The sequence below is a fragment of the Carettochelys insculpta genome, chromosome 4 (assembly GCF_033958435.1).
Source record: "Carettochelys insculpta isolate YL-2023 chromosome 4, ASM3395843v1, whole genome shotgun sequence".
Lineage (NCBI taxonomy): Eukaryota > Metazoa > Chordata > Testudines > Carettochelyidae > Carettochelys > Carettochelys insculpta.
The window spans coordinates 90,082,646-90,107,571 of NC_134140.1; the positions used below are offsets into that span (position 1 = coordinate 90,082,646).

General features: G+C 44.6%; 1 protein-coding gene and 1 non-coding gene across 2 annotated transcripts in view; both read left to right on the plus strand.

The window, feature by feature from the left end:
• Positions 1-24,926, plus strand: part of MAML3 (mastermind like transcriptional coactivator 3) — a 393,985-nt gene that overhangs the window by 318,262 nt on the left and 50,797 nt on the right. The gene's annotated exons all lie outside the window — the stretch shown is intronic.
• On the plus strand, positions 13,982-14,087 carry LOC142012946 (U6 spliceosomal RNA). The gene has a single exon (XR_012645507.1). It is a non-coding gene; the product is annotated as a U6 spliceosomal RNA (small nuclear RNA).

The following is a 24,926-nucleotide window of genomic DNA, read 5'->3' on the forward strand; positions in this document are numbered from 1 at the left end:
TTCATTTATGTCTTATTCTCTTTATTTTCTCCCTTCTGTTTTCCCCACTTGAGAAGAACATATTAGACTGCATGTCCTGCTGTTTTAAATATGAACCAGAGAACTAGCAGGAGCCTTGCCTTTGAGGCAAAGCTGTTAAAATCATAAAATGGAATTAAAATATCTTCTTCTTGCTCAGTTACTTCAAGGAGAGCCCCAGTTGCATGGAGGCAATTGACTTGGTGGAGAAGTTTGCAGTTCCCATGTGGAATGAGAGGAGGTGGGGGGAAGAGCCATTTCCTCCTTTAACAGCCTGCTGGGAGAGCTGGTGAGGCCCTTTCTCTTTTGCAGATAGAATCATCTTCAGATCTGCACTCCCAGGTCGTTCTACAGCTAAATGGCTTATTGAATGTGAGAATGTAGTGAGTAAAAGCAGCAGCAGAAATGGAAGATTGAGCTGTTGCACATCTTATTCACTGCCACTGAGTCAAGGCTGTCTGCTGTTGTGTACCTTAAGTTCACCTGTGTGCACCACAGCCATCCCAGGGAAAGCCAGAGATTGTAGTCGCAGTACGCACTACACAGCTTGGCATCCCGCAGCGGTTCTGCTTCCCTGATTGGGAGAGACAGCAATAAAAGTGTTGTTTTAAATAGGAAGAAGACAGTCCGGGTGAGTGTGTCAGGAAATCCTCCTGATCAGGGTGAAGAGGAGGGGGAAGTGAAAAAAAATCTGATAACTGCCAGGCAATTCTAACACATCACCTGATATATGTAAGATTGCGTTGTTGATAGACGTCAGTTTGCCTGTGTGTCCGATTGTCATTGTGCATAGAGGTTTCTCCATAACTTCTTAATTGTAATTTATTGATAATCTCTGAATCACAGGGAAACCCCACTGAGGTTCATTAGTTGCTTGACTTTTTTCTGAATGTTCTAGGTACCTTCATTAAAAATGTACAGTAAACTCTGTCTTAACTGGCGTTCTATCATCATAACTCTTAAATAACTGGCATTTTAACCATAAGTAAATTTTACATTTTTCATAAGTACAGTATAGTGAAAGTAAATACAATAGCAAATGCAGTACAGCTGTGTCTACATTGCATTCCTCTTTCGAAAGAGGCATGCAAATGAGGGAATTTGAAAATGCAAATGAGGCATTGATTTACATATTGGGCACCTCATTTGCATATCAGTTTTCAAAAGCGCTTATTTTGAAAGAAAAAAGCCGTGTAGATGCAGCTGTCTTCTCTGAAGACATCCACGCAGTGTGCAGCGGCAGTTAGTAAGGCAAATAGGATGTTAGGAATTATTAAAAAAGGGATCGATAATAAGACAAAAGATATCATACTTCCCCTATATAAAACTATGGTACGCCCACATCTCGAGTACTGCGTGCAGATGTGGTCTCCTCACCTCAAAAAAGATATATTGGCATTAGAAAAGGTTCAGAAAAGGGCGACTAAGATGATTAGGGGCTTGGAAAGGGTCCCATATGGGGAGAGGCTAGAGAGACTGGGACTTTTCAGTTTGGAAAAAAGGCGATTGAGGGGCGATATGATAGAGGTATATAAAATCATGAATGGTGTGGAGAAAGTGAATATAGAAAAATTATTTACCTTTTCCCATAATACAAGAACTAGGGGACACCAAATGAAATTGATGGGTAGTAGGTTCAAAACTAATAAAAGGAAATTTTTCTTCACACAGTGCACAGTCAACCTGTGGAACTCCTTGCCCGAGGAGGCTGTGAAGGCCAGGACTCTATTAGGGTTTAAAAAAGAGCTTGATAAATTTTTGCAGGTTAGGTCCATAAATGGCTATTAGCCAGGGATAAAGTATGGTGCCCCAGCCTTCATAACAAGGGCAGGAGATGGATGGCAGGAGATAAATCACTTGATCATTGTCTTCTGTTCTCCTTCTCTGAGGCACCTGGCATTGGCCACCGTCGGCAGATGGGATGCTGGGCTTGATGGACCTTTGGTCTGACCCAGTATGGCCATTCTTATGTTCTTATGTTCTTAAGTAAATCCCATCTTCGAAAGAGCCCTTCTTTCTATTTTCTTTCAGGAAGAAGGGTTCTTTCGAAGATGGGGTCTACTTTTGAAAGAGCCATGTCTACACTGCTTTTTTTTCTTTTGAAAGAAGCTCTTATGTAAGAACGTGCAAATGAGGTGCCAGGTATGTGAATCAATGCCTCATTTGCATGCCTCTTTTGAAAGAGGAATGCAAGTGTAGACACAGCTTATAAATTTACAGTGTACAATAGTACTGTTGTTGGTAAATAAAGTACTCTATACACATTTTTGTTTCTTTCTTAAAATCTAATCTTGGTTTTCTTTAGTGTTATGCATTCCTCAGTATACTTCTCTATTATCCACAATATTTGAATATTCCACAAGCTCTCAGTTCTGGGAGTGCCGGATATGAAAGAGTTTATTGTTCCTGCTGCATTGCTGAATATACTTAACACACCTTGTATTTTTACTGTTCTGCTCTTGTCCCCTGCAACAAGGGGTAGATTAAGAAAAGTGTACAGGAAACCCTCAAAATGCGCCATTTCGAGTTGCACCTAACGCGCATTAACATGAGTTAAGTGCAGTTCAAAATCCCTCCTCCCCCCACCAGCCCTGGCTCAAACCCCCCAGCCCTGCTCGCCACCCACACACAGCTCCAGCTCACCCTCCTGCCAGGAGAGGCGGCTCCTCCCAGCTGCACCAAGCCCTGGAGAAGCAGTAGCTGCAGGCGCTCCCCACCCGGAGCCGTGAGAAAGCAGCAGCCATGGGCACTCCTGGCTCCTGGGAAGCAGAGGATGGGGCGCTCCCCACCCAGAGCCCTGGGGAAGTGGCAACCTCAGGTGCTCCCAGCCCTGGTTCAAACCTTCCGCACACAGCTCCGGTTCAAGCCCACCGCCTGCCCCCCTACAGCCCTAGCCCAACCCAGGTTTAACCCCCCTGCCCCCTCCCACAACCCTAGCCCACCGCCAGGCTTAACCCTCCCCAACTGCCCCACCCCCCAACCCCAGGACTTACCGTTCAAAAGGGAGCTCTAGGTGCTTGTGCTGCTTCCCCGGCTGCAGAACATGCGTTCTGCCAGGGAAAAAAGCTGCCCCTGACTTATGTGAAATTCGGGTTACATGAGGGTGCATGGGAATGGAACCCTGGCATAAATCAAGGGTCTACTGTATGTAGATTTCAGTGCAATGTCAATGAATGACTGCAGCATGTGAATTGTGGCAGAGGACCAGAAATGAAGAAGTTAGTGTAATACCTGCGTGCTAGTTACAATGGATGGTCTTGCATGGATAGTGATATATTTGCAGTACCAGAAACAATTTCTGTCCTGTTTTTGTTTTGTTTGAGAGTTGGGAGCGTGGGTTATTAACTTCCAGGAAACACATATAATAGAAATGCACTTCTTTATAATGTTTTGAAGTACAACTCTTCTCTGTAAAGTAGGTCTGAGTAAAAGACTGTAAGTTCCTTTGACCTGCATATCAGATAGACTCAGTACAATATTTTTTTTCTAACTTCCAGGCCTTCATACTGCACCTGGGATCTGAAAATCAAGCCAGGTTCTCTGCTACTCATACCTTATTACCGACTTTTGCAAGTCCCTCTGTATGTGTATTTTTAGTGGGTTTCATATGGAACATAAGAGTGACCACACTGGATCTGACTAGTGGTCCATTTGTCAATTACCTTACTAAGAACTTTTTATGAGCATTAATAACATTTGTACATTAACAAATTAAGGTAGTGATATAATGATAAGCCTAATGGCTGTAGGTACAAACCAGTTTTCTGGGAGAAACAGGAAAAGATATTTTTCTCCTTCTGTACACAGCATTGTACAATTGGGTGCTTGTACTAAGGTTTTGTCTGCTCTGTCCTCGGGTGTATTATGTACTGCCCTCTGTCTGAGGCAGGATATCAAACTAAATGGGTGTGTGGTCTCATTCAGCATGATAATGCCTCTGTAATTAATTTCTCTACACTATTTTTGTCACAACAAAAAGCAGTCAAGTAGCACTTAAAAGACGAGCAGAATAGTTTATTAGGTGATGAGCTTTTGTGGGACAGACTCACTTCTTCAGACCATAGCCAGACCAGAACAGACTCAATATTTAAGGCACAGAGAACCAAAGACAGTAAGGAAGGAGGACAAATCAGAAAAAGATAATCAAGGTGAGCAAATCAGAGAGTGGAGGGGTGGGGGGAAGGTCAAGAATTAGATTGAGCCAAGTGTGCAGATGAGCCCCTATAGTAACTCAGAAAATTCCCATCCTGGCTCAAACCGTGTGTTAATGTGCCGAATTTGAACCGGGATGGGAACTTTCTGAGTCACTATAGGGGCTTGTCTGCATACTTGGCTCAATCTAATTCTTGACCTTCCTCCCCACCCCTCCACTCTCTGATTTGATCACCTTGATTATCTTTTTCTGATTTGTCCTCCTTGCTTACTGTTTTTGGTTCTCTGTGCCTTAAATATTGAGTCTGTTCTGGTCTGGCTATGGTCTGAAGAAGTGGGTCTGTCCCACAAAAGCTCACCTAATAAATTTTTTTGCTTGTCTTTTAAGTGCTACTTGACCGCTTTTTGTTTTGATAGTATATAGACTAGCACGGCTCCCTCTCTGTTACTATTTTTGTCACAGTTCAGCATTTCTGATGTGAATAATTCATAATAGTAAAAGTGAGGTAATATCAGATCAATATGGAATTGTGGTAAACTAAAGGCTAAACTATCAGGCATCCTGTATTTTTCATATCCATTTGAAAGAGGCATATTTAAAAATGGTGTTGAAAAGAAACATCACTAAAGGCAACATGAATAGTAACAGAGAGATAGCTGTGTTAGTCTGTATTTTATCAAAACAAAAAAGCAGTCCAGTAGCACTTCAAAGACTAACAAAATAATTTATTAGGTGGTGAGCTTTCGTGGGACAGACCCACTTCTTCAGACCAGAGCCACACCAGAACAGACTCAATATTTAAGCCACAGAGAACCAAACATAGTTATCAAAGCTGACAAATCAGAAAAAGTCTAATCAAGATGGGCAAATCAGAAGAGAAGAGGGGCGGTAGGCAGGGGGGATGTCAAGAGTCAGATAAAAAATATTTAAAAGAGTCCTTATAAAGGGCTAGGTAATTGGTGTCCCAGTTCAAACCATGTGTTAATGTGTCGAATTTGAATATAAAAGAGAGCTCGGGGCGCTCTCTCTTTGTAGGCAATTCTAAAAGTTCCTTTTCAGTAGAACACAGACTTTCAGGTCATTGACAGAATGGCCCACTCTATTAAAGTGCTGGCTGACAGGCATTTGAGTTAAGAGCTTTTTGATGTTTGTTTTGTGTCCATTCATTCTTTGTCGAAAAGTGTTTACCGTTTGTCCCATATACAAAGTATGTGGGCATTGTTGGCACATGATGGCATATTTGATGTTAGTAGAGGAACATGAGAATGTGCCTGTGATTCTGTGAATAACCTGGTTAGGTCCAGTGACGGTATCTCCAGAACAGATGTGTGGACACAGCTGGCAATGGGGCTTGTTGCAAGGAGAAGTTCCAGGACTGGTATTATTGTGGTATAGCCTGTGGTTGCTGGTGAGAATCCTCTTAAGGTTGAGAGGCTGTCTGTGGGGGAGAACAGGCCTGTCACCTAGAGCCTTCTGGAGTGTGGCATCCTGATTAAGGATAGGTTGTAGGTCTTTAATGATGCGTTGCAGTGGTTTGAGTTGGGGGCTGTAGATAATGACCAGTGGTGTTCTGTTGTTGGGGTTTTGGGTTTTTTTTGGGCCTATCTTGAAGTAGTTGGTTTCTGGGTATTTGTCTGGCCCTGTCAATTTGCCTTTTTTACTTCTCCTGCTGGATAATTCAGGTTTGTGAATATTGGGTAGAGATCTTGTAGTTTTTGGTCTCTGTCAGTAGGATCAGAGGAAATGCGATTGTGATTTGCTCTTGGTGTCATATGGAAACATTAGATTGGTCTTAACCCAAACTACAACCCCGTTTTAACCTCAGCAGTGTAAAATCCAGGGCTCTCCTTCGCTTACTTGTAAGCAGGTGAATAGGCTCAAATAGGTAAATGTGTTAGACTGTATCTTCACAAAACTAAAAAGCAGTTCTGTACCACTGTAAAGACTAACAATATTATTTGTTAGGGGGTGAGCTTTTGTGGGAGAGACCCACTTCTTCAGATCTGGAAAATGCTGGTAACTAATAACTGAGATGAAGAGAAATATTTACACCGGAGACACCATCGCTGGACCTGACCACGTCAATTGCATGATCAGGAACTCATATTCCTGCACTTCCGCTAATATGAGATATGCCATCATGTGCTAACAGTGTCCCTCTGCCATGTGTATTGGACAAACTGGACAATCAGTTCCTCAAAGAATGAATGGACACAAATCAGGCATTAGGAATCTGAATACACATAAACCTGTAAGTGAGCATTTCATTTTAGCAGGTCATAGTATCCATCACTTATTGGTTGTGCATTTTAATACAGAGACTTTAACACAAGATTCCAAAGGGTGACATCTGAATTGGAATTTATTCTCAAGTTTGATACTTACCACCATGAATTCAGCAAAGATATCAATTACCTTACACATCACAAGGGCAGTTTCCCCACCTTTGATATTCGCAGTGACCCCATGCCTCACATGTAATTTAATGGACACCTGCAGAAACTTTTTTCTTCTCCCTTCTGCCTGTTTCTGTCCGATCCAGCTGATCCATTGGTTTTTATTTATTTATTTTTTCTATCTTTCTTTTAAATACTCTTCATCTCAGTTATCGGGATTCTCCAGATCCAAAGAAGAGGGTCTGTCCCACGAAACATCAACACCTAATAAATTATATTGTTAGTCTTCAAGGTACTACAGGATTGGTTTTTTTTGGGTTTTTTTATTTTTTGTTCTGTAAGCAATTGGTGAGCTAAATTTCCTTCTGTGAATGCAACCTGCCTGGTGAGTCCAGCACTTGTGATATTGACAGATATATCTGCTACCAGCTGACACTTGGAGAGCAGAATTGATTGGCTCCAACAAGTGTCCAGAGATTTATCTGAAGGGACATACTGGTTCTTCGCAGCATCTCCTTAGGTCACGCTGTCAATTCTGCCTGATGAACTGGGACTGAAAAGTGGATGTACTTTTACAGGCACTGTACTGATGAAACAAGGTAAAATTACAGTCTATATTCAGGTGTTTTAAAATACATTAAAATATACCTTTGGTTCAATACTGTCATTGTAGTTTATGTCAGGGGTGAGCAAACATTTAACGTTTTGCCTCTGCAATTAGCAGGGCCCCTCCAACCTGTCTAATGTAATCCAAACCAAGGGACCTTTCAGTTAGGTTCATAGGAAAAAACCCCTTCTTCATGTGTAAGAAAATAAGTATGTAGAATGTAAAAAAATTATTAAATGGTATCTAAGTGTGACTACACAGACATAAAAAGAGTAACATATTTCAACATTTTTAATGAGTTGGATGAGCCTGAGACCCAGCAGCCAGTTGTGCTTCGCCCTCCTCACAAAACATCACGCTCCCATCCCCAGAGGGCCCTTCCCACACTTTGCTCACCACTGGTTCAAGTGATACCCTATATAGAGTCACTTCTAGTAGATGGTGGTGTAAATCTACAATTTGAAGCACAACTGGATTCATTCAGGATGGCATACTGGCACTGCTGTACCCTCTTCTGAGGTCTTTACAAGCACTGAAACAGAAGGCTTCAGACTTGTAATGGCATTTCTAACAGTGATGCAGAACTGCGTATATAGGATATGTCTGTAGAATGGATCCCTTCTCAGTTCCCGTAAGCTAGTACTACAGCCATATTATACTTCCTGGCTTGTTTCACACACCTCATTCTGCCTGTCAGTGTTCGAGGGTATCCCTGAATAACTTTAAGATGATAGTTGTAATTAAAGTCCTCTTGATGTTGAAAGATTTCAAACTTTGCGCAGTTAAAATACGTGGTATAACTGCTGTCCAGGCAGCTGTAATCACATGAGATGCGCATGCCACAATTTGATTCCCAAGATCTCAGTTTTTCCTCTGCAGTGCAATGCAATATTTTTTTTTTTTTTTTTTGCTGTATAAAGCTGCACTGGAATGAACTTTCCTGTTTTGGAACAGGATGGCTGTGATGTGTGAAAATGGAGAGAATGGACGCTCATGGGATCTAATTGCAGGTCTCTAATCCTCAACTCCAAACCCTGGGACAAATTAAAGGCACAAGAGGGCCTAGTCCAACTTCTGCTATTATCATAAGGTCCACATCAAATCTCGTATGAATGGAGAATCTGACATTGTGGAGCTCTGCTCCCGTGTACCTTCACTCTGTCCCTGGAACCTCTCTGCCATGCCCCCTTTTCCCTCCCTGCAGGGTTGGGTGATAGTCACTATGGCAAATGGTCACACAACATCAAGTGGCCCTACCAAACCAAAGCATCTGCCCCTAGATGTCTTCCTGCGGTTATTCAATCAGTAGTGAAGCAAGATGGAAATGTCTCTGCAGCCTCTTATATTGGCCTTCCACATGGCTGGTTTCACAGCTGTTCCTTCTAACTTGTTGGGCACCAACCCTAGAAGTGTCAGCTGTAATGCAAACCCACCCCCCGCAAGGTTTTGTTTCATAATCAGTTTACATTTGTAGATGGCGAGGGATGCTTCTGTCCTAGTCAAGCAGAGTCTTCTTTCTGTGTATCAGTCGAGTGACCACATTGCCCTATAGCAAATACAGGACACCAGCCTCCAGGGATGAGGAGCTGCTGTCCCATGTCAGGGTTCCTCAGTCATGGGGGCAGCAGCGGGGGCTGCCTCTGTGAGGTGTCAGGGAATGGGGCAGCCTCCCAGTGGAGGAGCTCCCCCTGGCAGCGGGGGCTGCCACTCAAGACACTGGGTGCCGAGGAATAGGAGTCCCGCAAAACATGGGACAACTTGCCCATTTTCTTAAAAAAGTCAGGATGCGTGTGAGACAGCTTAAATAAGGGACTGTGCAAGTAAAAACGGGACAGATGGTCACCCCTCTGTGCCTGCAGTGTGCCCCACTACAAATGTAAAGACATACTAATTAGAAGTGGGCATAGTGCACAGCATTCAGTCCAGCTCTGGAGCCAAACTGCCCCAGAGTTTCAGGGTTGTTCCATTTGAGCATTTTCTTTCTGTTCATTGTAAAATCAAGAATAAATCACAATGTTTGGATCTGAAACTGGGTCTGGATTTGGATTCAGATCCTTGCTGGAGAGCTGACGTCTAAGAAGTCCAGGTTTGGGCAATGCGTGGGCTCCAGTTCAGGTTCCTCTGTAGTACGTACTCTAAAGCAAATTATAGCCATAACTTGTTGTGTATGTGCTGGTGATGGTCCTGTTAGCTCCAGTAAAGCTCTGAGGCTTGGCTTGCTGGCAGGGCTTTTGCCCCATCAGTGTTGGACAGGTAAAGCAGAGAAGAAGAAGAGGTAGGATATTGTGGTTTTTACACTGTTCAGTCAGGCTGCTTTGCAGATGTGTGCATGGGCATGAATCTGTTCGCAGGAAGTCACCAGCATGGCTCACTGATGAAATTTGCTAAAGGGCAGGAGATGATGTATTCTTAGCAAGTGGAAGTAAATCCTGCCGGAGAGGAGGGAGAAAGCTCCCTGGAGCCTCACTGCAAATGCTGACTGTGCTGTGCTGTGGGCAGTGTACAAGAGGTCTGAAGAGCCACAATGCTCATCCTCAATCTGTTCATCTTGTGACTCTCCAGGACTGCTTGGAGTGTTACTGGAGAAGCAAGTAAAATATTTTATCAGACAGTTTTAGAAGCAGGATATTGGAGGTGTAACAGGCTGGGCGCAGGGGCAGCAGAAGCAAAGTCGTCATGTTGGTGGATCGAATTTTCTCTCCTCCCGTCAAAGGATCAGGGTTTGAACATTTTTTTTTTAACTTAGCGATATCTGATTTGGGGATTTCATTTCTGATGGAAACACACAATGCGTCTGGCCATTTCTGTCTGGGTATGAGAATCATCGTGTGGGTTTTGAAATAGATTTATCCCCCTGGGGGACACAGCACTGTTTCCTGTGCCCAGGTGGAAAAGGATAAACACAGCCAGTGGGCTCCCTGGCGGAGTCTGAAAATAGCCTGCTGAATGCATAATGAAGAGCCTCCCGAGGAGTCACCCTGCATGTTAAAATGGTGTTCAGCAGCCTGTGCTGTCACACAGCATAATTTGAAGATGAATGTGCAGCCAATCAGACAACCAATAACTGACTATCACTGGTCTCTATCCGGCCATTTGCATTACCTGTCTGTTCAATGGCAGCAGGGTTTCTGGAGGCAAGAAGCTAGCCAGCTCCAAAATATGTTTTGCACGTGAACAAGACAAATGAGGAACTCAGTGTCTTCGCTTTGTGCTCAGTGCCAATTTCATACTGAATGGCCTCTGAGATTGTGCTGGTAGGGACAAAGGAAAATGCACCTTTGTCTTCAGTAGGAAGATTTGGGAATGATTAGTGGAAGAGAAATCCCTGCACACTGGGAAGCTGGTTCAGCTGGATCAGTGAAACACATCAGAATTCCTGCCTTTATTTGGGGTCCTGCATTTACTGAAACTGCAGCTGTGAGCCTGGATCATTTGCTAGTGTAATCATTTTGTTGTTGCTGATGCTACTGCTTAATTCACAGTGCAGTAGCAACACTTGAATGATATGTAGACGCCACTTTTGCCTCTAAACATTTGACAGCAGTTAGGGTTTGCCTCCAGGAGGACAACATCTTAATAACGCTGGAGCACTGGAGAATTAAGTTAGAGCAAAGAAATTAGCCATCTGCCTGATGGAGACTTTATCCTCAAGGAAATATTTACATGTCAAAAGGTGACATATTTCCAGTTGCCTTGTCCTGCATTGTAGTGCAACACAATGACAAAGTACAAAAGAAACCCGTTCTCCTTAAGATATTTAGATATCTGACACCCCTACCAATGCTTCCTGCCCACTACTATAGGCATGGAAGTATAAGATAGCCTTCTTCCTGCCACATCACTCACACCAGGTCTCTGTGGTTTTTGGATAGCCTGTGATGGAAAGACAGAAAGGAGGAAGATGTATGTATTTGGTGGTGGAAAATTCAGTCTGATATAGACAAGACCTAAAGTCTTTCTATCAGCCTGTGCTACTGTCATGCAAACTTTTCTGGTCTGTAAACCCAAAATACAGTGCTTTGCTGCACAGGAATAGGATGGTGACCATTTACATCAGTACAATGTGGGTCCCCACAAAGTCAATTTAGTGCAGTTATGCTCCATGATGTTTAGAATAAAGTATCAAGTCACTGTGCAATTCATCCTTTGCTTTAAGGAACTTCGAGCACCTGGGAAATGACACCCAGTTTCTGCTAGGTTGGTCTTGGCCAACACTTAAGAAGTTCCTTTGTTTTGGTAGTTGGAAGCACCAGCTATTTTAATCTTTCTGGGACCTAGAACAGCCAAAGAGAACTGCGGGGTGCTTTACTTTCTAGCAGCCTCACTACTCTGGCAGCTATTAGAGGTTTAAAAAATTGTATTGACCATCTTTTCTTGTCAGACACCCAGATTTGAAATTCAGGATATTCTTGAGCAAGTGCCTAGCCTGATGTTCATAAAATGTTGGGTTGGGACATTGTAATATAATTTTCTAGTGGAAATACATAGATTGACATAATCATTGAATCATAGAACACCAGAACTGACAGGGACCTCAAGAAGTCATCAAGTCCAGTCTCCTATTGTCATGTCAGGACCAAGTACCATCTAGACCATCCCTGATAGATGTCTGCCTAAACCACTCTTAGATATCTCCAGTGATGGAGATTCCAAAACCTCCCTAGGCAATTTATTCCAGCGTTTAAACCCCCCCACCACCAGTTTTGTTGTGTAAATAAGCTAACTTTTGAAAAAGCAAATTATTCAAACTGTAATTACAGATAATTTTGTAGTTATTTTATTGATTTGTGCCAGTCAGGAGAAATGAGGGTGAAATCTTAACCTATATATTAAAGTTCCAGAAGTGCTGTTATTGCACAAGACAGTTCCAAAATTACTACTTTTGGTATCCAGCAAAAGAAAAAGCTTTCTTCCATATATGCAAAGAAAATATAGATTGAACTTTCCCAGTCTGGCACCTTTGGACCTCACTTGTCCTGAGCAAGGGAATTTCCAGAATAAGAGAGGTCAATGCTGGGCCCTCTGTTCCCAGTGGCCAGCTCAGCCCTGCTCTGGTTGTTAGCTTCCGAGGGCACCATTCTTCCTTGGTCTGGGAATGCTGCTGGTCCCCATCCACTGTTTTTTCCTCGTTAGTCCTCCAGCCCTGGAGCACCCCTGGGGTTGCTGATGAAGCCGGAGCATGGATGTTGCCTGATTTGGGAAATCTGGATTTGTGAGGTTCAACCTATACAGGTACAGCAGCTAAGACCAGGCAGGGATACAGTAACATGTTGGAGGAAGGTTTTTTGGGGGTCTTTCTTCCCATGAGTCATGTGCTAAAATTCTGCCACCAAATCAAAGGGAATATTGGGATGAGATCAAAACATCTATACTTGAGACAACCAAGACTAGCTACATCTGTGTCCCCTTCTTGGTATTGTTCAGGGCTCCCCTTACATGGCAGGTATTTGCCTTCACCTCACCTGAGTTGGAGTTCCACAATTACCCAGCAGTTCTCACTGAATTCAGGTATTTAGTTCTTCCCTTGGGGAGTCCATGGCTAGTTGTTAGTATAGTAACCAGCTATCTGCTTTAAACCATAGTATTGCTTACCTGAACCGTAGGAAAAAAGCATTTGGAGAAAGTCTCTCTTTCTTGCAAGATTACCATTACCCCTGCTTTCCCTAAACGAGTCCTGAAACACTGTCTACTTCTTGAGAGGAAGTTCCTTTTTAAAGTGCTATCGTCCTTTGTTCTTGTCCTTTCCTGGGTCCTTGCCTGTCAAAATCTGTTCTCTATAAATTGTCCGGGTCCAAGAGGTAGAATCTTCAAAGCTAATTGTTTTGGCATTGTTTCATTCAAAATGTAACATTTAATCAGAGAGTAACTTATCTTGAGCTGTTGGTTCCTCACTGCTTGCTTTTCTTTACAGTTTTCTATGATACTAAATCAATATATTCTTGCAGTAAATATCCCAATAACTACACTACACTTGTCACAGACCACGTTAACTTTTACAGAGAAACTTTGAATAACCTCTAAAGCAATGAGCAAATTGAATTTGGACAGTGCCAATTTTTGGATATAATGATCCAACAAGTTACAGCCTAGAATCCTCCTCCAGCAGTCAACAAAGTTCATCCATTTGAAAGAGCTCAGTGAAGACTGTGTTTAGGATAATGTGACTGGTGAAAAATTGCCATCCATTTTTATTTTTAATAGAGCTGGTTAGAGAATCGGTGTCTGTTCTGGAATATTTTGACTTTTGCTTGGTCTGAAAATTATCCGTTTTTTCAGTTTTTCACTATAATTAGAAATTTTCCACTGACAGCAGAAACTATTCATGAAAAATTTCACTTAATCGAAATCCCAATTTTCCACTGAAAAGGTTTCAAAGGAAGGTTTTTGATTAGCCTAATTTGTAAACCTATTTTTTTCTCTGGTTATGTCCTGCATAGATGTGAAACCACCCTAAGAAAACCCACTGTTTCCTATCCAAGACATTCTGTCATGGTCACCATTCTTCCAGCAGCAGCTGACTGGGTATATCACCCCTTGGGTGTTGTTCCTTCTCTGGCCAAAGAGTTTTCTGAGTGAGGCTCTTTGCTTTCAAGGCTGAGCACATGACCTTTGTGGTGCTCCCCATAGTGACTGTTTCAGGGTGCAAAGAACCAGGAATGAGAACCAAGCATCTCTAGATTCTGTTCCTGCATCTTGCATTATGGACACAAAATTCACTATTCCAGTCTCTAAACTCCCTTGTGGAACCATCCTATTCACATTTTAAGTCAAAATTGGAGTGAGGTGGAGGAATAGATAGATGATCATGTGCTTGCTTCGGGGCCGCATACACTAAAATGGAAATGATACAGAGATGATGAGCATGGCCCTGCACAAGAATGGCATGCATATTTGAGAAGCATTCCATATTTAAGGAAGTCCAGACCTGGAATCTAGGGAAGTTTGCTGCTTTCCAGGAGCTAGACTCTAGGATGTGACTGAATCTTCTAAAACTCATCAGACCCTCAGATTATTACCCCTTCCTCCTTCTCCACCTAGGAGCTAATCATACAGTCAAGAATGACTTGAGCAGATCACCACCGATTATGTAGCACTGGGAAGAAAGATCAAGGAATTTGGAGTGCAACTGGTGTTCTCATCAATCCTCCCTGTTGAAGGACGAATCATGGAATTAAATGCATGGTTGCACAGGTGGTGTCAGAGAAAGGGCATTGGTTTCTTTGACCATGGGATTCTGTTTCGGGCACAAGGATTGCTACAAAGAGATGGGATCCACCTAATGAAGAGAGGACAGAGTACCTTTTTGGGCAGGCTTGCCAACATAGTGAAGAGGGCTTTAAACTAGGTTTGTCAGGGAATGTTGACATAAGTCCTGAGGTAAGTGGGGTACTGGGAAGAAGCACAAGATGGAAGAAACAACTAAGGAGGGCCCTTGATTCAGAAGGAGAAAGTAGGCCAATCAGCAAATTATCTAGGGTGTTTGTACACAAATGCAATAAGCCTGGAAAAGAAACAGGAAGAATTAGAAGCCCTGGCACAGTAAAAGAAGTATGAGGTGATTGGAATAATGGAGACTTGGTGGGATGACTCACGTAACTGGAGCACTGTCATGGAAGGTTATAAACAGTTCAGGAAGGACAGGCGGGGAGAAAGGAGGAGGAGTGGCGCTGCGTGTAAGAGAGCAGTATAATTGCTCCGAGCTCCAGTGTGTGGAAGGAGAAAAGCCTGTTGAGAGTCTTTACGTTAAGCTTAGAGGTGGAAGCAGCAGAGGTGATGTTGTGGTTGGTGTCTGCTGTAGGCCATTTGATCAGGTGGAGGAGGTAGATGAGGTTTTCTGAGAGACGGTTGCAGATCACAGGCCCTAGTTCTGATGGGGGACTTTAATCTCCCTGACATCCATTGGGAGACCAATACAGCAGTAACCAGACAATCCAGGAAGTTTATGGAGAATGTTGGGGATAACTTCCTGGTACAAGTGCTGAAGGAACTGACCAGGAGCCATGTGCAGCTTGACCTGCTGCTCATAAACAGGGAGGAACTAGTAGGAAAAGTAGAATTGGGAGGCAACGTGAGCTGCAGTGATCACAAGATGGTAGATTTCAGGATCCTGACAAAAAGAAGAAAGGAGAGCAGTAAAATACAGACTTTGGATTTCAGAAAAGCAGACCAACTCCCTCAGGGAACCGATGGGCAGGACTCCCTGGGAGGCTAATGTGAAGGGGAAAGGAGTCCAGGAGAACTGCAGTATTTTAAAGAAGCCTTATTGCAGGGGTGTGCAAATTTTTTTACATTAGGCCTACTTTTTTGTCCCTGTAATCAGTGCCCCACACCCCCGTCTCACTTAGAAACCACAGAGGCGGGGGAGGAGCCAGCAGAGGACACAGAGACGGGCAATCACACTGACGCCTCTTATGAAATTTCGTGCCCCCCAAGGGGGGACACCCTCACTTTGCACACCCCTGTTCTAGGCAGAGAGGAGAAGGCTATCAGTTCCCTCTGCCCATCAGTCTGCCAGGGCCTCCTCTTCAAGCCCCAGTGTGGAATCATTGGAGGGTCAATGCTTTTTTTGCTAATGAAAGTCAGTTTCACTCTTGCAGGTTGCAGAGAAAAGCCTGAGAAAGTGAGCGTTGGATGAAAAGGCCACCTGCTGTTTTTGTTACAGCGCCTGCTGGCGGGGGGGCTGGCCATGCTGCTTGGGGCACAAGGAGCCTGAAACCAACAGACCCAGCAAAGCCTCTAGTTCAGGGGCTCCATGCAGAAGCCCTGTGGAAAGATACATACCAGCCTCTCCTACAGGCCAGTAGCTCTCGCAGCAAGCCGGACCCTGGCACTGAGCAAGGGGGAAGGAGAACCCAGAGCAAACAGGTGGGCCTGAGAGTGGAGTACCCCTGGGTGCAGGCTGCACAGCCGCGACAAGGACTGGCCGGGAACAGGTGGATGAAACATCCTCTGTCAGCTCCAACAGCAGCTGTTGCAGCCCAGGGGAGGAGGAGGCAGCAGGGCTGACACGTTCCTGGCTTAACAGCAGGGGAGAGTTAGAGAAGCTGCTGCTGCTGCCAGTAATGCCTTCACCTACCCCTTTCAAGCAAGCAGGCGACACACGCAAGAGACGCGAGATCTTCTGCCTTCACGATTGGTTAAGCACTTGTGCTGTGCCGCCTTACAAAAGTTAACGTGTCCCCCCCCAGGGGGCACCCCTCTCACTTTGCACACCCGTGCCTTACTGAAGGCACAGGAACAAACCATCCCGATGCACAGTTAAGAAAAGCAAATATGGCAGGCAACCAGCTTGGCTTACCGGGGACATCCTTGGCGAGCTGAAAAAAGGAAGCTTATAAGCAGTGGTAGCTTGGACAGGTGACTAAGGAGGGGTATAAACATATTACTTGAGAATGCAGGGGAGTAATCAGGAAGGTGAAAGCACAAGGGAATGGCAGCTAGCAAGGAGTGTGAAGGGTAACATGAAAGGTTTCTACATACATGTTAGAATAAGAGGGTGACCAGGGAGGGTGTGGGGCCTTTAGTGGATGAGGGGAGGTAACCTAGTGACAGGTGAGGTGGGAAAAGCGAAAGTATTCAATGCTTCTTTTGCCTGTGTCTTCACAAACTAGGTCAGCTCCCAGACTACTTCACTAGGCAATGCAGTAGGGAAAGGAGGTGGGCAGCCCTTGATGGGGAAAGAACAGGTTAAGAGCTATTTGGAAAAGCTAGACATACACAAATCCCTGGGTCCAGACTTAATGCATCCAAGGGTACTGAGGGAATTGGCAATGTCATTGCAGAGCTTTTGGCCGTTATACTTGAGATGTCATGGAGATTGGGAGAGGTCCCAGGTGACTGGAAAAAGGCAAATAGAGTGCCCATCTTCAGAAAAGGAAAGAAGGACGATCCATTTTGAAGCACCTGAAAGAGGGGAAAGTGATCAGGAATAGACAACATGGATTCACCAAGGGCAAGTCAGACCTGACTAATCTGATTAGCTTCTGTGATAAGGTAACTGGCTGTCTGGACATGGGGAAGTCAGTGGATGCACTATACCTTGACTTTAGATACACTCTTTAGATACGCAGCTTTTGATACACTCTCCCACGATATTCTTGCCTATAAATTAAGGACGTATAGATTGAATAAATGGACTGTAAGGTGGAAAGAAAGCTCGCTACATGATCAGGCCCAACAGGTATTGATCAATCGCTAGATTTCTGGTTGGTGATCATTTGCAAGTGGAGTGCCCCAAGGATCTGTTCCAAGACTGGTGTTGTTCAAATTATTTATTAATGCACTAGATGACAGGATGGTTTGCACCCTCAACACATTTGTGGATGACGGTAAACTAGGGAAACAGGTAGATACATTGGAGGGTAGGGACAGGGTCCAGAGTGACCTAGAGAAATTGGAGGACTGGGCCAAAAAAAACCTGACAAGGTTCGACAGGGACAGGTGCTGAGTCCTGCACTTGGGATGGAAGAATCCCGAGCATTGTTGCAGGCTGTGGACTGAATGGCTAAGTAGTAGTGCAGCAGAAAAGGAGGTTGGGATTACAGTGGATCAGAGGCTGGGTCTGAGTCAACAGTGTGCCCTTGTAGCCAAGAATGCTAATGACGTATTGGTGTGCATTAGGTCTGCTGGAAATGCTCTTTCTAGAGAGGTTTTACTCCCCTTTATTCAGCACTGGTGAGCATGCATCTGGAGTATTGCATCCTGTTCTGGGCCAGAAAAGATGTGGATCCATTGGAGAGGGTGCAGCGGAGGGCAACCAAATAATTAGGGGGCTGGAGCACATGACCTACAAGTAGCGAATGAGGGATTTGGGCTTATTTAGTTTGCAGAAGAGAAGAGTGAGGGGTGATTTGATATCAGCCTTCAGCTCCCTGAAAGGAGGCTCTAGAGAGGATGGAGAGAGGCTGTTCTCAGTACTGAGGGAAGGCAGAACAAGGAGCATTGGTCTCAGATTACAGTGCAGGAGTCTAGCTTGGCAGTGAGGAAAAACTTTTTCACTGGGAGAGTGGTGAAGCACTGGAATGTGTTACCAAGAAAGGTCATGGAATTTCCATCCATAGAGGTTTTTATGTCCCACCTTGACAGAGTTCTGAATGGGATGATTTAGTTAGCATTAATCCTGCTTTGGGCAGGGGGCTGGACTCGATAACCTCCTGAGGTCTCTTCTAGCCCTTAGCATTTTATGATTCTAAAATTAACAGATCAGCTTCTGATCACTCACAGATATATCCTCTTTGTGCTTTACTCAAACTTCACCTACTTTTTTCAATTTACGTAATTCTCTTCTGCTGCTATTACGTGCATGCACATAGTTACGACCTTTTCATTGGCTTGATAAGAGTCACTATGTTCCGTCACGTTGTGGGGGCGAGTCAGCTAGAATGCATCAGAATGCAAACTTTTCAGTTTACTGTAGCTCAGGAAAAGTAACTTCTCAGCAGGCTGTTTGTTTTGAGCACAGACTCAGTGATCAGAGGAGGTATCACATAATGTGTATGAGTTCACTACTTAGGCACTGTTGAAGCTTTGCTTTTCAGACCACTTGCTAACAGTTGCAGATGGGGATGTAGGAATACATGCTATAGAAGATCCGTGGTATGGGACAGAGGATGTTGCTGTCTGAATTTCTATGTAGTCCTCCCATTTGTGTTACGGATCTGAAAGACATGGGCTTCATGGTTGGTAGGGTCTCCTTCAACTTAGTCAGCTGCAGGCAACCAACTATGTAAATAGATGCTACTGACAGTTGGTGTCCATAATAAGTGAAGCTGCACTGTGAAACTACCATGATGCTCTGTGCGCTAGCTCAGTGGGTTTCAACCGCTGTGCCACGGCACATTGGTGTTCCATGAGAACTGTCCGAGTGTGCCATGAAATTTAATCAATATTCCCTCGCCACAGCTCTTTGCACTGCCATGGTTGGTGCGGGGGAGGGGACTGACGAACCATGTGACAGCTGGGGCTCAAATGGAATGACTGCAAGAGTCTCAGCTGGCAGGGGGTCAATCAATTTCTTCCCAGCGGTGGCTCTTTGCAGAGCCACTGCAAGGGGAAATACCAACCCCACAGGAGTCCGTTCATGCTGGGTGGCAGCTGAAATGCTGCTTCCCAGCCTGGACAGGCTGGTGAAGAGCCAACCCCCATTCCCTGCTGTGGCAAGAGGAGAGGGAGGATGGGAGCCTGTTGGAGCCGGAATGCAGTGTAAATGCCACGTCCTGGCTCCAGTGGGCTGTCGGGAGGGGGAGCCTGCTCTCTGTTCCTGCCTCCCGCTCTGTGCATAATCGAACATTTCCGTGATTACTCAATTACGCGAGATCCCATTTGACCCTTGATGTGTGCACCGCTATGTTGCAACCCTCTCCAAGACTGTAACCATAGTAAATGTGACATGTATGAGCAATCGATTCTGCTGAAGAAACGTGGGTGTGCCTTGGAATGGTTTGTCTCATTGAAGAGTGCCATGTTACTGAAAAGGTTGAGTACCACTCCATGAGCATCCCATGATGCCCCGATAGGAGGAAGCAGTGTGAACGACAAGGACAGACCAAAGTGGAGTAAGACTAAAAAAGAAAGAGATGGAAAGAGAAAAGACTAATAGTGAGTGAGTTGTTTAATTTTGCACTATGGATTATATTTAAGGGTTGTCCAGGCATTAGATTGATTTTGAAGTACATCCCCCAAAATAGGCAAGTCACAAAAACATAGGTGGAAGGTCACACTGCAGACAAAAAGTAAATTAAATTAGGGTGCATATGAGCTTGTAAATAAACACTGACACTTATTTTTCATAGTCATTTTAGCTGCTGAACTCTCCAGTAACCTTGGTCTGACCATGCTGCCACATAGGCCTGCCTTCTGACACAAGTACTTATTTGAAAACCTTAACTCTTAACCAATTATTAGGAAAGTACACAAAAATGACTAATGAGTGGAACTTTTATTTCAGAACATGCAGGTCAAAGAAGATCCCAGTTCTGCAAACACAATTTTAAATTAGCTCTACTCTCCAGACGCTCCAGATCCTCCAGCCACCACAGTGGCCCTTGTTAGCAAAATTCCATTTTATAAAGATTTTTTGCAAGTCACTGCTGTGAGCAAGTTGCAAACGCCATTAAACTTCTTGAATTTTTATGGTGCCTTTAAAATGACAAATGTAGGGGTCTTTTCATTAACTTTCATGACAAATGTTACCGTTTTTCACATGTAACAAGGTCCCATTCTGCAGCTATGGTTACATTAGCGTTTTTTGCCGACAAAATCCCGGTGGAACTTCACGCACACAATGCATTTTGTCAGCAGTTTGTTGACGAAACTCAGCACTTTCGCTGACAGCGCTCTGCTTTCCGGCCATGAGGCATAACGCTGCCCTCAACAGATTCTGTTGACAAAAAGCTGTGTGGACACTCTGGGGGGGCCTTCTCTCAACAGACGGGGCATCCAGCTCAATGGGCAGCCCTGTCTGCTGTGCCTCCGGGTGCCTGTTTTGTTGGAGAGTGGCCAGACAGTCCAGCAGCTTTGCTGACAGAGCAAAGTGCTCTCTTGGTTGGCTTTTGTGTGTGGCCGCAATAAGTGGACAGAAGTTTTGTCAGGAAATCTCTTGCGACAGTGACTTCCATCGACAGATCACAGCAGTGCAGCTGTGTGTCCTGCCTGAGGTCTTTGGGGGCCTAAATTCAGTGGGCCTAATTCTTCTCCTACTTACTGCAGTGTAAATTAGGAGCAATGTGGAAATACGCTGGAAAAAACTGTTCTGAAAAAGATGAGAATCAGACCCATCAACGTGGCCCTACTGTAAGCCCTTGAAAACAAGAGTTTACAAGGAAAAGGAAACAGCAATGCTAGAGTACCTACCTCATTACTGTAGCCTTATATCAAGAAGGAGAAGAGAGCAAACAAAGGGCATATGTTGAAACAGAGAACTTGAATGAGCATTGGTATGCTCAGCATAAAGAAATGCCTTGTGGAGGAGCTAAGCAGAAAGGCTGTTGTGGCTTCCTTCCCAAGAACATATGATTTGGTTCTCACCTTCTTGGTGTCAGAAGTGTACACAGCAGTCAAATTCCACACAAAGGCTGTTCTTCTGGGATGTTCACTTTTTAGTTCTGTGTTCCATAATTGACCTTTCAGACCTGCTTATAAACATTTACAAATCACCCTCACAAGCCGTGATTCATCCAAAAAAACAATTAATTGAAAGCTAAAGAGGTAGGCTAGAGAAGAAGCAGATTACTTAACATGTAGAAACAAACAAAAAACATTTAAAATAAATCCTCCTTTGTTGCACATCACGTGATTCCTAGTTTCACTCTGAAATGAATCTGCTGAACCTTCACAAAGTGTGTGGAGCTGAGGTGACATACATTATATGTTTGTTTGTTTTTTCATAAAGAGGAGGTTGACAGCCACTTAGAAAGAAGCCGCTGCTGTAAAGAAAAACAAATAACAAACTAAGCCACAGTCTGTCTTGGACGAGTCCCCACATCTCCTGTTGTTGGCATGACCTACATGAACATCCAACAGCAGAATTTTGCACACAAGTGATAAGATAGTGTTGCCAGCTATTATGATATTATCATGGGTCGTGTGATGTTTGGTGTTTTTTCTTAAAGCTCCAACTCCTGGAGTCAACTGATGATGTGATTAACCTCAGCTTTCAGGTTTCTTTCCCTCGGGTTTCCAAAGAAGAGCTTAAAACACAAACCCCAAAGGCTCAAAGCAAAAGCTAAATAAAAAGAACCCTCAATTTATTATTTAAAGTTTCATCATTTTTAAACCTATCACGTGATTCATGAGTTTTGAATGCTTGGGGTTGGCACTCATGTGAGCACCAAGTTTTCACACTTAAGTGAGTTGGAGTAAGTAATTTTCTTCCCCTCCTCCCTACCCTTCACCACCACCCCAGCTGATTTATCTGTTTTCATTTCTTTTTTTTTTTTTTGCCTATTTCTCTGTTATATATTCATCATGCCAGTTCATTTTCAGCACTATTTCCAGATCTGAAGAAGTGGGTCTGCTCCACGAAAGCTCATCACCTAATAAATTATTTTGTGAGCCTTAAAAGTGCTCTGTGACTGCGTTTTTGTTTCGTGAAGATGTAAATTCACATGGCCACCTCTCTGTGACTGTTCTGCACCCATGTGAGTCTTTGGGTTTGAGTGTAAGACTGGCAGAATCCTCTCAGTGCTCTCAAGAATCTGTGGTAGGGCCACATAAGTGTCCAGGAGAAACTCACTTTGCAGCTTGGCAATATACTGACAGAGATCTTCAGGCATCATCAGGAGTTTTATGGGGAAACTTGGTAGGTCTTCTCTTCATAACGGGCAAAGCCATTTTACATCTTCAAGTCATAGTGCAGTGATGGGCGACTTAGGCTATTGAGTGGGCTGCATGAGAGGCCGTCCTTCCTCTCAGTGGTCCACAAGATTGTCATAATAAAGACAGTGTCCTGGGATAAGGTGTTTTTGCTTACTGTGCTCGTGTACCTAGAATTTGCAAGATATGCCAATTGCACCTTAGCAGTGCTTGATTGAATACAGAAGGAGAACACAGCTTCTACAGTCAGTGTTGTGTGCAGTCAGCCTGCGCCTCACTTCACATAGCCTTGCTTTATGTGTGTGTCACCATAATTATACTTGTAGGAAAAAGGCTACGTGGATGGAAACCAATAGAATCTGGAAACCCTTTCTATGGGCAATGATAAATGAAATGTCTCATGAGCCACACACAGAAACCCAATAGGTCACATAGTAACAGAGAGGAAGCCGTGCTAGTCTATACACCAGCAAAACAAAAAGCAGTCAAGTAGCACTTTAAAGACTAGCAAAATAGTTTATTAGGTGAGCTTTCGTGGGACAGACCCACTTCTTCAGACCATAGCCAGACCAGAACAGACTCGATATTTAAGAGACAGAGAACCAAAAACAGTAAGCAAGGAGGACAAATCAGAAAAAGATAATCAAGGTGAACAAATCAGAGAGTGGAGGGGTGGGGGGAAGGTCAAGAATTAGACTGAGCCAAGTATGCAGACGAGCCCCTATAGTGACTCAGAAAGTTCCCATCACGATTTAAACCATGTGTTAATGTGCCGAATTTGGCTTTTATATTCAAATTCGGCACATTAACACATGGTTTAAATCATGATGGGAACTTTCTGAGTCACTATAGGGGCTCGTCTGCATACTTGGCTCAATCTAATTCTTGACCTTCCCCCCACCCCTCCACTCTCTGATTTGCTCACCTTGATTATCTTTTTCTGATGTGTCCTCCTTACTTACTGTTTTTGGTTCTCTGTCTCTTAAATATTGAGTCTGTTCTGGTCTGGCTATGGTCTGAAGAAGTGGGTCTGTCCCACAAAAGCTCACCTAATAAACTATTTTGCTAGTCTTTAAAGTGCTACTTGACTGCTTTTTGTTCCAATAGGTCGCAGGTTGCCCACCCCGTCCTAGGACAGGGGTGGGCAACCTGCAGCTCTAGAGCCGCATGTGGCTCCTTAAGGAGTCATTTGTGGCTCTGGTCACTGCCGCCACTGACTCCTCTGGGCGGTCTACTGCACCCCCTGACAAGAGCTCCCTGGGTAAGACCTGGCCACAGAGCTTGCCTTGGGATGCCTCCCCGCTCCGCTGGCAGGCTGCCAACCCAGGGACACGACAGAAGTCCAAGGAGTATCACACCTGAACCGCACGCACCGCTTTGAACAATAAAATGCTTGGAGCCACAAGAGTGCTGTGCGTCTCTGTGCACATGCATCCCACTCCGGCACTTCAAGGGAGAAGCACGTGGCAGTAGTGATGGTGGTGGCAGTGGCTCCAGTGAGCCATCAGCATTGGACAACAGTGGGGGTGAGGGTGCCTGGCTCTGGAGGGGGGATTGGGAGGTTGGGTTAAAGCAGGGGGGCTGGGAGTGCCTGGCTGGGAGGGGGGTGAGGATTGGGGTGAAGCAGGAGTGGTTGGGGGTACTCACCCTTTTTTCAAAAGGGGTATTTTATTTAAAAAAGAAGATTAAGAAGCACTGGTGGGGAGGGTTGTTGTGAACATTGCTCCGTCCTGCTGCAGAGCCTGACCCCGGGCACAGCGTTTGCCTTTGCCTCTGCCTCATTTGCTCTCCAACCCAGGGGTGAAAGTAACTTCAGCTTTCTGACTGGTACAAATCGTTGTGTGTGCGTGGTTCTTAAAACAGGGGTCACAGAAGGTGCAGTTTGACGTTATTTATAAAGGACTCTCTCACATTGCCATGCATTGCAGCGCTTGGAGTGTCGATCTTGTAACTGAATTCGAAAAAATGGCCCTTCTCACTATTTTGGTTGCAGACCCCTGGCATAGGGTATCTCTCCCAGCTGGGAGAGTCTGGTTGGTGGGGAGGGGCACTTACCTCCATGCATCGCTGCTGCCATCTCTTACCCCACTGGGGGAACAGCAGTGTGGAGAAACACCCTAGAGAGGCTTCTCTCCATGCTTCTTCCAGGCACTACCCTCTCATTGCTCTGATTGGCTGCAATTCCTGTCAATCAGAGCAGCAGGGGTGTGGCCTGGAAGAGGGGTGGAGAAAAGCCTCTCTAGGGAGCCGTGAGCTGCCATTCCCCCAGTAGGGGGAAAGGAGCTGGCATGACGGTGACAATGGCACAGGCTTGTCTGGATCCTGGCCTCATGGCTCAGGGCTCCTCTCCCCAGCATCTGGCTGGTGGCAGGACAGGGGTGGGGAGTCCCAAGCCTTACAGGCTACATCAAGCAAGTTGGGGACAGATCCAGCCCGCAGG